We start from the raw sequence: 17,098 nt of genomic DNA on the forward strand, positions 1-17,098 counted from the left end.
CCGCCCCTCACAACACTTGTGCCCCAGCCCCTTCCCCAGCCCCGCTGCCTGTCTCTGGACACGCTCCAGCCCCTCAGTGTCCCTCCTGCAGCGAGGGGCCCAGACCTGAACACAGGATTCCAGGGGCGGCCTCACCCGTGCCCAGTACAGAGGGACAATCATTGCCCTAGTCCGGCTGGCCACGCTATTTTGGATACAAGCCTGGATGCTGTTGGCCCTCTTGGCCACCTGGGCACACTGCTGGCTCATTGTGTTCAGCCATGCATCAACCGGCACCCCCAGGTCCTTTTCCTCCAGGCAGCTTTCCAGCCACTCCTTCCCCCAGCCTGTAGCGTTGTGTGGGGTTGTTGTGACTCAAGAACAGGACCTGGCACTGAGCCTTCTTGAATCTCATACAATTGGCCTTGGCCCATCAATCCAGCCTGTCCAGATTCCTTTGCAGAGCCTTCCTGCCCTCAAGCAGATCCAACACTCCGCCCTGACTTGGCATTGTCTACAAACTTACTGCAGGTGTACTCAATCCTTTTGTCCAGACCATCAATAAAGACATTAAGCAGGACTGGCCCCAGTACTGAGCCCTAGGGAACACCACTTGTGACCAGCCACCAGCTGGATGCAACTCCACCACAGTTTTTTGGGCTTGGCCATGCAGCCAGCTTTTAAGTCAGCTAAAAGTGCACCCATCCAAGCCACAAGCAGCCAGTTTCTCCAGGAGAATGCTGTGGGGAACGGTGTCAAAGGCTTTAGTAAGGTCCAGGTAGACACCATCCATGGCCCTTTCCTCATCCATTAGGTGGGTCGTCTTGTTGTAGAAGGAGATCAGGTTAGTCAGCCAGACCTGCCTTTCATAAACCCCTGCTGGCTGGGCCTGATTCCCCAGTTGTCCTGTGATGGCACTCAGGATGACCTGCTCCATAACCTTCCCTGGCACCAAGGCCAGGCTGGCTGACAGGCCTGTACTTCCCTGGATCCTCCTTCCTGCCCTTCCTGTAGATGGCTGTCACATTGGCTAACCACCAGTTTTCTGGGACCTCCCTGGTCAGCCAGGACTATGATGGAAAGCAGCCTGGCAAAGCTCCTCCGCTGGCTCCCTCAGTACCCTCAAGTGGATCCCACCTGGTCCCACAGACTTGTGCGTGTCTAAGTGGAGCGGCAGGTCACGAATTGTTTCTTCCTGGGCTGTGGGGACTTCACTCTGCTCCCCATCCCTGTCTCCCAGCTCAAGGGGCTGAGTACCCATAGGGTAACTGGTCTTGCTACTGAAGACTGAAGCAAAGGCGGCATTAAGTACCTCGTCCTTTCCTACATCCTTTGCCACTGTGTTTCCCCCCTGCTCCCTCCAATAAAGGGTACATATTCTCCTTGGCCCTCCTTTTGTTTCTAATACATTTGTAAAAACATTTTTATTATCTTTTATGGCAGTGGCCAGCCTGAGTCCTAGCTGGGCTTTCACTTCTCGAATTTTCTCCCTGCAGAACCTCGTGACATCCTCATAGTCCTCCAGAGTTGCCAGCCCCTTCTTCCAAAGGTGGTAAACTCTAAGTATAATACACCAAAGCAGAATTATGTATCTTTTTAGCAACATAAATTATTTTTACAATAAAGCTTTATTCCAGGGTTCAAACATCAGAAGAACAGGTCCAGTTATCACCCTTAGAATTTCTAGAGTAGCAAATTCTGTGGTCGCTTGTTTGTCAGATTCTGCCTGTTTTCTTAACTCTAATGAACAAACTGCTTAACTTGTACACGAACTGGGAGAAAACTCTGAACTTTCTACTCCGCCCAATGTCATTTTTCAGTAAGTAACACTTAAAGACCCAAACATTACTATCGAGTAAGGAAGGAGATCAAGCCAAACTTGACTAGTAAGTGGTTACTGTCAGTGCAACACAGGGCTGGTAAAAACCCATAAATCAGTAAACAGGGCTTGGTTAATAATTTAAGCCCAGTCAGCTTCTCTGCTGGTGTTTGAGACTCTGTATTTATTCAGTCCTGCAGGCCCTTATGTTTCAGTTTAGCTTGTGAGAATCATCACCTGTAAGGGCGGACACACAATGCTTATGCAAGGTTACAGTACCAATGCTGCTCATATGAGGAGCACTGAAACAGTGAAGAAAAAGACCAACTTTGACCTTATAATCAGATTTATGCAGACAGACTCTGGCTGCAGTACGCTGCCATATGAAAGCAGGGCTTTGAAAACCCTTGCTACGGCTTACTGTTTATCTCTTTCACCTGTCTTTTCACCCTTCCTCCCAGTTCCTCTCAAATGAACAATTTGATAACTGTTTTAATAAACACCTGCTGGAGACAGATGACCCCTACTTCCATTAGAAATTAATTTGTTCAGCACCAGCAGACTACCTGTGTATCTTGTACATTCTTGCTGTACAACATATCTAAGCCATGACTCTACTTATCCATCCACACAGCTGAATGATTCTCATCTCGATTACCACATCCTTCTCTTTGGCCTTGACAGATGCAATCTTGCCTGTCTTATTTCATTCAAAATACTACTGACAAAGATGATTTCTCTTAGCTCATTCTTTTGACCAGCCCATCTCCCTTCTTCTAGTTTTCAAATAGCAGCTGTTTCTCTACTACAAACTCAGCTCACTTGGTTTAGTTTCTAAGGCTTCCCAATCCTCTTCCTCCCTCATCTTCTTCTGTCCTACAGATATGCTCCATTCTGATCACACCGTGATGCAAGCTTGCATGCCTAATCGTTACACTCCCGAGCTTTCTGCCATGTTTTCCCCCGGTGATTAGGAGATCCCTAAAGATAGCTGCAATGTATTGGCAATATTGCCCTATTATCTTTCTCCACAATTCCCGTCAGAACCCCGTTTCCCTTGATGCCCTAAAGAAAAGATTTGACAATAGTCAGACTGTCAGTGTGTTGAAAATACTGCCTGGCATATTGCCAACATTATCCTGCTGTTTCCTCACATCTCCTCCTCTTTTTAGTTTGTCTTAATTGCAACCTCTTTGGAGCAGCGATTGTTTTGTTCTGTATTTGTACAGCATCATAGTGAAATCCCCATCTGCAGCTAAGGATCAGGTACACAACATAAATATAAACAATAACAAAACTAAAGAGGTTCACAGTTTCTTTGAGAAAATACTGCATGGCAGAGTCTGAAGAGCTGCCAGTAAGCTCGAGTCATATTTGTAAGGAGGACTACATTTATGTAAATTATGCTGGCACACTTTCTCATTTCAAAAGGACGTCATAATATTTCTAAGTACCGTTTCTGGCAAAGCATTATTTAAAAATATATTTTGGCAGAAACCAAAAATATTTCAGAGTTAAAAAGTTACAAAAAAGCATTCTGCTAGGGCTGTTGGCACAGCTGTAAACAGGATCCTCAAATTACTGCACTCTAGATTAAATCCAGAGTTAAGTTTTACTATGAAAGCAACTATGGTGCAGGGAAACTCGGCATTACAAACACTTTTTTCCTCCCCTGTGTCTCATGAGTTCAAGTATTTGAGGTAAGCATCTCACCTGCCCATCTGCACAGCTTTTCTTTATTCTTAGTTTCACATGAATGAATTTAATACACCCAGTTACACAACCCAGTCCAGCTCTCCCCAAAAAGCACATCTCCCTTTCATTTTATCCAGCCTGGTTCTCTAGAGTCTCTGGTGATTGAGAAGGTTTACACACTTGGTATAACCTGACTACAGTTGCCCTGTAGTCAAAACAGCTTGATCTGGATTAAATTTTACTCCACTAAATGTCATCCTTTCACTTCTAGCATACCACTCCATGTAACTCTCCTCCATCTTTGGTACTTACCTCATCCAAATATCCAGAAGCATGTGGCTTTGCTAAGGTAAAGCCATAAAATTCATCTAATCTCTCCTCATAAATAATATTTCTTCTGAGGATGTGTTTCATAATGGATTTAGTACTGACGAGGACACAGGAAACTCATGATAAGTTCCCAGTTCTGCTGCCAGACTTCAACTGGAGGCATTCACTATATCCCTTTCTGTTCAATGGGGATCAGAGTATCAGCTTGTTTTGTGAAGTACCTCGTACCAAATTATGAAATCTGAGTAAAACCAACAGAGTTTGAGGTATGTGAGATCATCAGAAATATCCATACAGCTTCTCTTTTTTGTGATTTAACTATCCAGTTTGGGCACATTTAGAAATACACTAAAATAAAAGATACAGATAAAACATCCAAACTTGTGTTTAAAAATTCACACTGAATTTGCTTCTCATTATTATTTCCACAATTCCATTCAAAAGCCCACTCCAGAAAGGAGCTCTGTTGTACAAAGAGAATTAATGATTGTCTCTTGACTACGTATGCTCAGAAGAAGCATGATGAATGACTACCCTTTCTTGCATGTTTCCAATGTTCTTTGAAGTTCATGCAAGTTTTTAATATTGCCAGTGTTCTTTATTCATCAGTTTTATCTTTTGCTACAGGAAGAAACCAGCCCGCTACTAAGCGTGTCCCTTTGTCCATGACTTCACATCTTATCTAAGGTATATTAGTTCAGGAATCAATTCAAAGACAACTGAAACGTTTCTCAATAAGCTCTGAGACCTACACATCAAATGTCTCCCATCACAGAAACTGTGCCAAAGTTTTGTAAACCCACGAATTCTTTTCATATCCCTTGCTACCTTCAGCATTCTTCTTTCTTTTCTTATATGAAATTCTGTGTGGCTTTCCAAGGCATATTGTCACTATCTCTCACCAGTCTTCCCTTGCCATTGTCTGTTTTCACACAACAGAAAACAAGCAGAAGTATCCAGTATTCTTCAGACTGCCTTTCTCTTACTGAACTACTGCACTGCATTAGAAAAGCTGGTTCTCTAACCTAAACGGGCAGGTTACTGAGCTCAGTTCTAAACCCCACCCTTATCAGACATAATTAACTTTATCATACTACTGGTTTTCCAGAAAAGGAAGAAAATTGTAAAAAGTACCCTTTTAATTATACTGTCTAAAATGACTTCAGACTCCAAATATCACTCCAATTATTTCTAAAAGATAAGTCGTATTGCCACGTTACACACAATAACTAGCTAGTGAATCTCCATACAGTGTAACTGTCAGCATACAGAGAAGAAACTCCATGCTCTCCCAAAAGAGGTCACAGGAAAACTATGTTAAGATCATGGCATTTAAGAGATCCGTGCATTATTTATCCCCATATTTAACAAACGGTCACATGCTTGAGCTACTGGAAAATAACTGCAAGATTGCCTCAAGCCTGCACCACCGTGCAGTCCTGTGCATAGGCATCCGATATGACCAAACAGTGATACCCCATGCACAGCTGTAAACACCTTAAAATGGGTATGGCTATAAAGGCAATGAGCTGTGGGATACTGAATGTTTAGCCTCAATATAAACAGAGAGGCAGAAAGAGGAAGAAAGTGAGCGTGTACATCTCCACTGATGTTACTCAGCGACGCTAGTGCACTATAGCGAGTAAATGATGCAGCTTTACACAGAAGCTCAGCTTTTTGTGTCCTACCATCTTAGTTGCTATGCTTCTTGCTTAGCTACCAGAAGAGCTTGAATTCCTATAGTTTATTCATCTGTCCCAAGGCCTAACTTTTCAAATCTTTGTGCACAGGTGACAACTGCATTGCTTACTTGAGCCTCATCACCCAAAACTGATTTAAATTAGGGATGTGTGTTGTGGATATTAGATTCATAGCATTAAAGTGCTAAGATTAGGAGTGAACAACAACAAAAAGCAGAAGTACAAATGCTGAGCTTTGACTTCCTTGCTCTGCGTGTGTAAGAATTCGTTGCTGAATTTTATTTCTCTGACACTCCTAGAATCAAGCAAACATTCTCTTCAAAACTAGGCGCTTTTATAGATTTAGTTCCACTGTCTATTCTACTCAGAAATACATTCTGTAAAAAAAAAAATAAAAATAATAGTTACAAAAACTTTACATAAATGTTGGGTATATTCAGCAGAATTAAATGCAACTGAACTATCCTTGGACTTTCCGAATTAGTCTGTAGTAACTACATGCGTTCCTGGTACACCACAGCTATGCTGCAGAATGTCTTAAGTTTAACTCACCTTTGTGAGCTGCTCTGTGAGCTTATGAAAATACTCATTGCCTCATCCATAATTTAAAATCAATGACACTGTATCAGGCAATGATTTAGTAAAATGTATTTCTCCATTAGCTGCTGGTAATTGGAAGCTGACCATGCTCTCTGCTGACCCAAGCAACAACTGTCACAGCAAGTTCAATTAAAAAATAAAGTCTTTCAATGAGACCTCTTTTTCAAACAACAGAAAGAACATTTCCCGTTAAAAAAAAAGAAAACACTGCCCTCCTTTGGATCACACATCAATGCTCTTCTTCAGTTTAGAATGTAGCAGGAAGATCTCTTCTGGAGGAATGTAGCCTGGCACGGCATCATTTAGCAGATTCCTGTGTAAGGTCCATCTTGAAAGAGACCTTGCAAACCACAGGCCACATTTTGTTCTAAAATACCAGAGTACAACTGTACTGTAATTTAAAGCAAAAAGTGGGAGAGCTTGCTGGTTTGCTTTTATAGGGGACTGAGAGCCATTTTAATATTTTTTACAAAGTTGCAGACATACCTGGAGAGAAAATTAAGTGGCACAGGAAAACAGAATTTTTACCTGCTGTATGTAGATGTTGATGAAAGCTAGATAAACCATAATTAACCAAATTAGAAATCAGAGCAATTATCAGTGATCAAAATTTAGAAAAAAATAATCATGGTTTAAAATCTTATCTAAATGATAAAACCCTGAAAAACCATGCATCTCATGCTATGTTTTCTGTGGACCTGGGAGTATTTATTAAATTTAACACTTTATGCAGTAGCCCCTGGAACCAGCCCCCACTGAAATGACAACGGCACACTTCTAGACACTTATTTAGGGACATTACAAAATGGCTTGGCAACGCCTCCCCTACTTTCAATAGAGAGGATAATTTGCATACAAAGCAATGGATTTTAGCAAACCTGTAGGTAGCACTCTCAGCTAATCAAAAAAAATAGCTGTAGAGATCTGGTTTCCATACACGTGCAAAGTAAACAACACACAAGCATGAATAGTTAGCATTAATGAATGTCAAACTCATCACTGAAGACTGGTTGTTGATTCAGAACACTGCTGGAGTGTGGAACTACCACTCCACTGGGAACTAATACAAGGAAAGGGTCTGAAATCTACTGGGAAAGTCAAAGATGAAGGGGACCTTCTGTGCAAAGAGTATTAAGAAAAAATGTTTCTTTTTCCTGTTGTAAGGCAAATACACCCTCTGACAGTTTGATTAAGGATAAAGTACTTTAAGAGTCACATCCTAAGAGTTTATTTAGGTGGTTGTTGTTTTTTTTTTGTTTGGTTGTGTGGGTGGGTTTGTTTTGGTTTGGTTTTTTCAGCCACAGTTCTTCCTCAGAGTTGTCAAAATTAAAACTGAGTAGGCATCTTAGGATCTGGCTCTTCATATATTAGCTCAATGTACAGAACTAATAAGCCTTTTTTACAAAGAAACCATGGAGCTTAGAAAGCTGTTTATCCATTAATTTCATGTACATGCAGACTCAATCTTCACTTTGTCAGAAATTTTTCCACTGGATGCCACCTCTGAAGTTATTGCATTCCCAAAGGGTAAAACTCATGATAATGTAATTATAAAACAATTCTTCATTTTCCACTATGAAGGCATTATTTCACATTAAGCTGTTCAGTATAATTTTCCTAAAAATAAGACCAGATTTCCCACTCATCCCTCCCCTGTGGAGCAGCTACTAGACTCTTGCTTTATATTTATGATCAAAGAGTAGGGAGCTGTGAACCACAGCACAGAGGTAAGATACTGCCCATCAAATAATAGTAATTTGCCCCTGTGGGAGGCAACCTACTATACTGGGTCTGCCAGAACTCAGCAGGAGTCAGGACTTGCACAAAGTGGCTTCCGACAGAAATAGGTTCAAGTAAAGAGGGCTGAGAAGGCAAGAAAAGGTAAAGGTACACAGGAAAAGGGCTGGAGCAGGAGAAGGGCTGGAAGCATGAAGCTGGGATACTGAGAAGAAAAGCGTGTATCAGAATGAAGCAAGGAGAGGAGAAAAAGACAGATGTCACAGCTTTGCCTTAGTCTACAGAAATATTCTTCCCTAAGACACATAAAACTAGGGGTGTTCAGGGCTGCCTTGTACTTGGGTAGGTACAAAGCCTCTGTGATTAATCCTGTGAAACTGCATTAAAGGTCAGATTCCCTTCGGTGGCTAAAACTGCATCTCAAGTGAAACAGAGGAGACCCGAGACCATGGGAAGCTAACAGATGTGTTACTGCCATTGTCCCTGGCTTTTCACTATGACAGAACAGCTTCCAGGTCCACCCCATGTTACACAGAAACTTCAACAGGGGCATAGACAGAAGACGACTTCTTGCTGCTGCTTCACTTGGTCCCTTTTTTGGCCCATGCGAGCTAATTCCACCGCTAGACTTGCAACATCTGAGAGCAACTTCTCTGCTACTTGGCTTTTGGTGAATTTTTTGATAACAGACATTCCCATACAATATGTACTGTTACTGTTGCACAGACCTTGCAGCTGGTTCTCACTAAATGAGATATTACAACTGTTACAATTTTATCCTGGACTGTGTTAACATAATGGTGTATTTCTTCCAGCCTCAACTCTTGAACTGATATACTTTGATAACATCTTAGGCTTTGATGCACTATTTAATAGAAAAATAAATAAATAAATAGAAATTTACTTGGGCCTGAAGGGGTGTTAGAAGCATTAATGCTCATGATTAAAGAAAGCCAAGACTAATAAAACAATCCCAATATGTATTTGTTTTTTGAGACTGAACCATTTACAAAGTAGCACTTTTGAGTCTCTGGGTTTGGCTTTACTATCACAGCTTCGTTCTTTCCTTCTTAAATAGTTTACTTGGCTTGGAAATTGAAATTCGAGTTTGTTTACCACACTTACCTGTTTTCTTCCCCCCCCCTTCTGCTTTCAGGTTTCCCAACTGGAAACCTTCACTCCAGCGGGATGCAACTGCCAGCCAGGTAAGTTGGCAATGGAAACCACTCAAACACAAATATAAGAGGTAATACCTTGTAACAACCACTCGCACAGTCTCAAACTTTTTTTTTTTTAAACTCCTAAATAAAAACCCACCTTGATAAAGCATTTTTATGAAGTGACATATGGGAATAAAGTGTTCCACCATTTAAGTGTTGTGACTCCAGGAATTAGATTCAAAGTAACAGAATTTTTTCTTAATACATTCAGATTCTTCACATTTGTGTTCAGCTTCAGCCGCAGCTCACAGGTATCGTTCTTTTAAACTTTCATTCCTTGTCACAAGTCTTGCATTTTAAGAATAATAAAACAAGAAAAATATGATTAGATAATTTCAGACTTTTTTTTAAGGAAACACCAACTATTGTTAAGACTCATGATAAAACTAAGAACTGGGCACAATTCTATTAAAGTCATTGGGAAATAGCCCATTTTATAGGGGTAAAAATGTGTTCCAAGATCCCTTCCTCCAAAAACTGTTTTAACATACATGAGGACTCTCTCAACTGAGATTTCTCTGATATTGTATTATTACAAGCAAAATTGATCATCAAGTCCATTAAAAGCATTAGACACCTTAAATAATTCATGTCTCCAGACTAGCCTTGGCCACAGATACCATTGGCAATAACCTTCCAGGAGACTCGTACTAAAGAAAAGCCAGCATAACTGCAGCTTAAATAGGCAACGTCCAAGAATAAGCAAGACACAAATGACTGAGCAAATGTGTCACATGATTACATTCCACTGGGGATTTCTCAGAATTCTAGAAACCAGGTATGTGACAACAGGCAATGTGAGATCTTCAAATGGAGCACCTGTATGCAAATGATAGTAATACTCATTAAAGTATGGGACATTGAAAAATATGTATTATAGACTTTGTCCTTCTCATTGTCAGCCTTTTCCAATCTGACTGCTGACTGACTGACACCTTATTCTGCAGGGTGCTCCACGGGCCACTCAGCAGGCAAAGTGCAGCAGCCTGTTTAGGTGCTTTCGCAAGTGTTTCAGATACGTGACAGACCACGAGGCAGGCAGCAGCAGAGAAAGTGACAAATGCCCAATTTGTTTTCGCTAATAAATTGCCAGGGCTTTGGAATTCTGCCTGGTACTCTGGACCCAGTCTTCTTCACCAGTGGCACATTACAGAGCTATGAACAAGTAAAAATACTCTGTAAAGAAAGTCCCTTGGTATACAAAGTATGCAAGACCAGCATATGCAGTTCCGCACGACCCTCTCTTTCAAAGCCTGTGGCAACAGCAGGCATCCCAGTCAGAATACTTGCAATGAAGCTGATGAAGCCCAAGGTAGGCAGAATTAGGCCCTGAAGAGATCACATTTGTTTTTTCAAAAAAGGTTTGAAATGGCAAAACACTTTAAAACATCTCCCCTATTTTCCTCCTTGTTAAGTGCTAAGATTCAGAGAAGATACAGAAAAGCCAGTGGGCTGACATACTGTCAAGACTGCGTACCAGTATCTGCCTCACCGCTGTAGCACAGGGCTCATGAAAGCCAACTTACTCTGCTCCTGAAGCTAGCAGTTAACTCTGAAGGCAGCACTGAAATCTCTGTTGCTACAGCTGGACTGCTTAAGTACGCAAACTAGCTATCTCTGCACCTGAACTGTTTTGCAGGAAGTTTCTATGGTTGCATTGAGATCCACCCGGCTTTGCAAAACAGAGTAAAATCTGTTAGTATTGTATGAATTTAATTGTTCATTAATCAACAAATGTTGATGTTTGTGGGACCTCACCCCACCCCACCCCCCATCCACTTAATGGTAGTTTTCATGACTACACATTTTAAATCTTAAATGTTTTGCATTTAACTGCACTGTGGAACAGAAGAAACATGCAAGTTAGCTGGTTACAGACCAGGAGGGCTCTAGGAAGGACTGAAAAGAAGGAAAAGTTCCTATGTTCTGACTGGTCACACTCACTTTAGAAGGATGCTAGTGGTCAGACACATTAGAGAACACTGTCAAAAGCATAAGGAACGCATACCCGGGAATAGTGTATGCACTGCCTGCCTCTCTGCATCTCTGTATTACAAACAAGTGGAGGAAACATTTCGTGTGACTATAGAGCGATGAAAGAAAAAACGGAGTCTTAGCTTGTTGGAGAGTACCAGTATAGAAATGGCCAACCAATAATTTCCTAGTATCTTTAACGAACACAATGAAAAATTACTAGACATGTAGAAATTATTTGAGCCAACACTGTTCCTGAATTGCTGCCATCTCTAGAATTATAGATCAATAGAGTGAAGCAGAACGGGCTTTCATTCAAAGGGAAAAGCAGATCGATCATTCCAAAGTCCAGTGGACAGCCCTGTTCTGCTGCACACTGCACATGCCAAGTCACCTAGTTAAGAATTACGAGACAATGACGTATCAGATGAAAGAGAAAGGAATGGGAAATGGAAGAGGACACACTAGTAAAATATAGATAGGCTCGTTCATTGCCCGGTCAGGGTTTTACTGGAACCATAATCAAAATAAACTTTAAGAAGTATTTGAAGTACTCTGAAGCAGTAGGGGGGTTTTATTATTTTTTTTTTTTAATTTAGCGGGCAAATGTTCTCTGAGTCTAGGCAGATGCACAAATCTGGAATCTGAGAGCAGAATGGACAAGTGTGAAGGAAAGTGTGTCTATTTTAAGACATACATACCAGATGTTATGAACAAGTCACTCATTTTCAGACTGCTTATCCAAATTTGAAAAAAAAAACTACTAATGCAGAAGAGAACATGCTTGCATTTATGAAAATTAAATGCAATAAATAAGTGGATATAAATGCAAGTGGGCAGTTGTGGAGGATTTCCAGGTGGCCAATTTTGGATGTAGCTTCAGAAGCAGCATTTGCAAATAATGATGTTCATTTGAGTAACATGCCTTTGAAGAGTATCTCAAAATATGCAAGACCATCTCAGCCACAACATGGTTTGTAAGTATCTTACACTGCTAAGTGATGAGTGAGGAAGGATGCAGGGAGAAGAGAATATACACCTAGGAGACTTACTGACAAGTATAAATATACCTCAGTTTACAGGTTAAATCTGCAAACGACACGTTTAATAAGCTTCTGTCACCACCCTAGTAAACCGCTGTTCTGCAAGTAGGTTACTGTCATACAGTGTCAGTCAGACTAGCTTTGAACATCCTGTGAATTTACTAGTACGATTACTGCTTTATTAGCATGCACTAAACACGTGCCACAGTTCCTTTCTGTCAAAGTTCATTAAAACAGAAATACACTGGCAGCTGTCATTTCCTAACAAGGCACATATTTTTTAAAATGCTGTGTCTTATATACAGTGTGAAAATGGTACACTGAATGCATTTTTACAATGTTTGTGTAAGAAAAATAATTCCAAACACTTCGTCTGCTAGAAAGTATTGGCAAATTTATACAAATGTGTATTACCCAATTGTACAGTCAGAGCTGGATTCTACTCTTTACTCAAACCTTACTGTCTTACTTGAAAAAAATACAAACCAAAAGGAATATTTTTGGTTTTGCTTTTAAATGTGCTGACTAAAAGCAGGAGGATACAGTAACTCCTAAGAATGTAAACCATAGTTTTCCTATTTCAGAATCCTTTAGTCGTTTACTTAATATACTGTGTTGCTTACATCATATACATCCACATTCGCAAACCTTGTCTTCAAATTGGACTCTTGATCAAACCACTGTATAACAAAAGCAGATGAACGCAGTGAGACTGTATGGTGCAAGCTGATGGAAGATCAGCCATCACACCTGTGTTGCAACAAGGATTTAACCCACCCAGAGTACTCTGACTGTCCCAGTATTCTCTGAAATCAGCAGAAACCTTCTTTTACTTGAGTGTTTTTCTGACTTAAAAAAAAATAAAATATCTTTCCTATTATTGATACTTAGAAAGTATCAGAGCAACAGCAGGCATCTCTACACAATTACACTCTTCGAACAAGGAGTCAGTGAGGTTTTGCCGAGTGATGCAGACAGCAAAAGTTTCTCTCAACTGATCAACCTCCTGTCTCTGACCCCACTCTTCCCTCTTGCCTTCCCAAGCTAGAAAAATATTTGAAGTACAGCCACTGAAAAGTGTTTCCAAAAGGCACTGCAGCCATGGACTTCCAGGGATAACAAATTAGCAGTGTAACAGGAAACAAGGGAAGCAGGTGAAAAGGGCTGTTGAACTTTTGATGTTGTAGCTCAGTTCATAAGTGCAAGGCTGAACCCTAAGAAAAAAAAAAAGAAAAAAAAGAAAAAGAAAAAAGTGGTATTGAAGTCTGCCTAAACCACACTATAAGCACTGTTCCACTGTTCCACTCTTAATGTAAGGAGGAATCACAGCACATGCTGTGGTTTAGCTCAAATGTTCCATACATCTGTACTTAACTCTGAGCCAACTTCCTATTCAGGTCACTATTAAATCATTTTAATTAGGAAATAGTTACATGGTACTTACAGTAATAAAAATATGGACCTACTACCAGGCAGGTTTAGCTACGGTGTTTTAAATCTAAGGATCTAAACCCCCCTGTAATTCTGTACTTGACACAAAGTTGCCTTACCCGCTACAAAATCCTGGGCCTGGAGAATGATTTCAGTACCAAACCTGAAGACATTCTTGGGCATTCATCTGCATCATTCACGACCATCCCATCCAGACAGTGGTATGTTAATGTGCTTGTTATCAATTTGCATCAAAACTGGGCTAGCACATGGCTACATCAACTGACGTTGTTGCTGTAAAGTCAAACAAAAGGCTCACAGGAGTGGCTGTAGGAGAGGCTGTCCCCATACTTCCCCTCCCCTCAACCCCCCTCTGATAGTTTATGCCACCTATTTCAAAAGTCAGCCTGACAGCTGCTAAGTACTCCACAACCTCTGTTCAACTTAGTAATGAAGCCCTCAGAAAGATGAACTGGTGTGTTATAACCAAATTAACTTTTACATTAATGTCCATTACTCCGGTGAAAATAATTCACACATGGCAATAGCTACACTCACTGTACTGACAGTTAATTCCATTACACTGCTTTCTTTTAAGCTGGTCAGAGTTCCTCTGCTGTGGTTCTTTTTGTGTTCTTCCTTATAAAAGAAACATAGGACAGCAAGAAATGGGTACTTGGACTTTACATTTACGTGGCATCTCCTATGCACAAACTTTTATTTCACTAATAAAATGTCAGGCCACCACCAAAGAAAATGTTTCTCACCACAGCACACAAAACCAAGCAAGCTACAGATATAACTCTATAATGCCTTTAAAATTTAGAACACAGATGTATGGTTGAACATTAAGAGTCTTTTGGGGAATAAAGAAACAAGATCACATCTGTAGATCCTCTCAGTTAAACCCCCTCACTCTTGCTGTTGGTAAATGAGTCTCTATTTCCATGAACAAGCTGTGTAGGTCTCCTCCAAACCTCTGATTCCCAGGTCCTCACAAAAAGCAAAGGCTGTCTGTAAAACAGTGTAGCTCCAGAGTCCTGCGTTGGTCTTTGCTTATAGAATCATAGAATCATTTAGGTTGGAAAAGATCTTTAAGATCATCAAGTCCAATCGTCAACCCAGGACTACCAAGTCCACCACTAAACCATGTCCCCAAGCATCACGTCTAAGTGTTTGGTTTTTTTTTTTTTAAACGCCTCCAGGGATGGTGATTCCACCACCTCCTTGGGCAGCCTGTACCAGTGCTTGACCACCCTCTCAGTCAAGGTATTTTTCCTAACATCCAGTCTAAACCTCCCCTGCACATACACATGCACCCAAACACGTATATCTATACTTTCCACGCTGTCCTTTGGAAGTAGAGGCCCCGACTGAGGAAACAAGCAAGCAAACTGTCCAAAGGCCTCTTTCAAAGAGAGCTTTAATGAGGTCTGAAACACTTGCAGAGCAGCCTTATTTTTGACCCCTGACTCTGTAGGGCAGTAAGAATAACTCCTTGGGTAACCCGCTCTTTGGTACCACTTGAACCGAATGCACTTGGCACAAAGACAAGAGCCTGACTCCGTAAGTTGCAGGGATCAGTACATCTCACATGAGGTAGCCAACCTTCTCCCCGAATCATATTCTCCTGCACCCTGAGGAGTCTTTCTTGCTGACTCTTATTAAAATACAGCTTTTACTCTGCATCACTTTTACTAATGGCTTTGATCTAGACATGAATAACAACTGCACAACATCCATATCCGCTAGGCTACCGTGAAAGTCTGTCTAAAACCAGCTAATAATTTACATGGAAATTGTATCTACCAGAGGGAGCCCATATGGCCAACGTAACAGAACAATATTGACACAGGCTAAAGTAGTTAATGAAAACTTTTAGATAAGGGCTACACAGTTCAGACAAGATACAACCCTCAATTCCAGAGGTGTATGATTTTAGAAAATTCATAGGTAACATATGATACAATTGCATATGGCTTTAGGATCTGCCCTTCCAAACTGAGTTATTGAAATAAATAATATTTATTATTGAAATATTAAAATACATATTCTACTGTATGTAACATGTATGAGAACAATAGAAGATGTAATAAAGACAAATGATCAAAATGTTTTCTAGCTTTACTATTATCACCATGAGGGCTTTGAAGCATGATGCTACATCACTGGAAAAAACAAAAACCCCCCCACCTAACGCAGACCACCCCTGTGATACTCAAGTATTTAGAATGAAACCAGCAGGTCTCTTTACATAGACTACTCAAGACCAGTAAGGTAAATTTTGAACTGGTTCTGAGCAACGTGAAGCAAAAATGAGTAACTCTCAACACAATTCTGAATATGCAAGATGTGCTTGGTTTTCATCGATCTCTGAAGGCAGCTGTCAGTAACTTCACTGACACCAACAGAAAAGCTTAAATAAAATGAAGCAGTTAAAGGACAAGAAGTAAAACCTAAGTAGCTGCATTACATTTGCGATTTCTGTAAGCTGCACCAATTCTGATACTTAGTGTCTCAGGCCCTTTGTCCTGCAAAGTCACATGCATTTACCTTTGCACACAGAAGACATCTCGGGAGTCCAAATCAAGATTATGTCTAGAAGTGTGAAATGCAAACTGTAAATTCTGAGAACTATCTCATTCTGCTGTTCGACAGTGCTTCACAAAATGAAGATTCAGTTTTAGTGAGCCTTCAGAGAGGTTCCTAATAACAATTAAGAAAAAAAATTATCTGTTGACATCTTAAACTTACAGCCTTTTTCTAAATACAGATTAAAAAAATTAAAAGATGGGTAGATTCTTATGCAGCCCCACTGAAAACGAATTGGTTCCACTATTCACCCCACTGTCTTTAATCAAGATGAGGGCGATTTATACTTTTAAACTAATTGCAAAAAACATTCTATTCCAGGACTACAAAAGAAAGCTATTTCTAAAGAGGCAAGTAGTTTGAGGTGAATTTCTAGTTTATATGCTCAAACTATGTCCAATTTTCTTTAAGAAGCTAAACAAGATTATTGAAGTGTGGTTTTCTTTGAACTCGATTTCTCTTCCCTCCTCCCGCCTACTATCACAGAACATCACATGCTCACTTACATAACTTCACTTGTTCTCATTACCTGATTGGTTTTGATGCAACTGTTCATGTAAGTAAAATTAGTCACATTCCTAAGTATTTGGAGATTGCATTTTAAATTTGCTGCTCCCAGATCTATCCATTGCATTTCCTTGGACTGCAAATAACTTTTTTGAACACTTGAAGTTACTGTCTCTCTTTTCTCTGTCAAAAAGCCCTCCAAGAAAAACCCATACACAGCCCTAGAGAAAATCAACAACAACAAAAAGCCAGCTAGGGTGAATACACAGGTTTTTCACAGAAAGAACCTGCAGTAACAGCGTTTGCTCAGCACATATCTGACGGAGCAGAACTCAGAAACCTTCTAGCTTAACAGCTTCCGGAAAAGAGCTCAAGGTTCAGATGAGATACCACACAGAGTAAGGCGAGTGTAGTTGCCAACAGTATGCAATAACACCTGTGTGTTGGACTCATTAAAGATTTAACCAGAGA

The 17,098-nt window shown here is 40.5% G+C and overlaps 1 long non-coding RNA gene across 1 annotated transcript in view; it reads right to left on the reverse strand.

Annotated features, from left to right (window-relative positions):
• LOC114011628 (uncharacterized) overlaps positions 1-17,098 on the reverse strand; it is a 62,557-nt gene that overhangs the window by 37,370 nt on the left and 8,089 nt on the right. The window lies entirely within an intron of this gene.

This window comes from Falco peregrinus, chromosome 2, assembly GCF_023634155.1.
Source record: "Falco peregrinus isolate bFalPer1 chromosome 2, bFalPer1.pri, whole genome shotgun sequence".
NCBI lineage: Eukaryota > Metazoa > Chordata > Aves > Falconiformes > Falconidae > Falco > Falco peregrinus.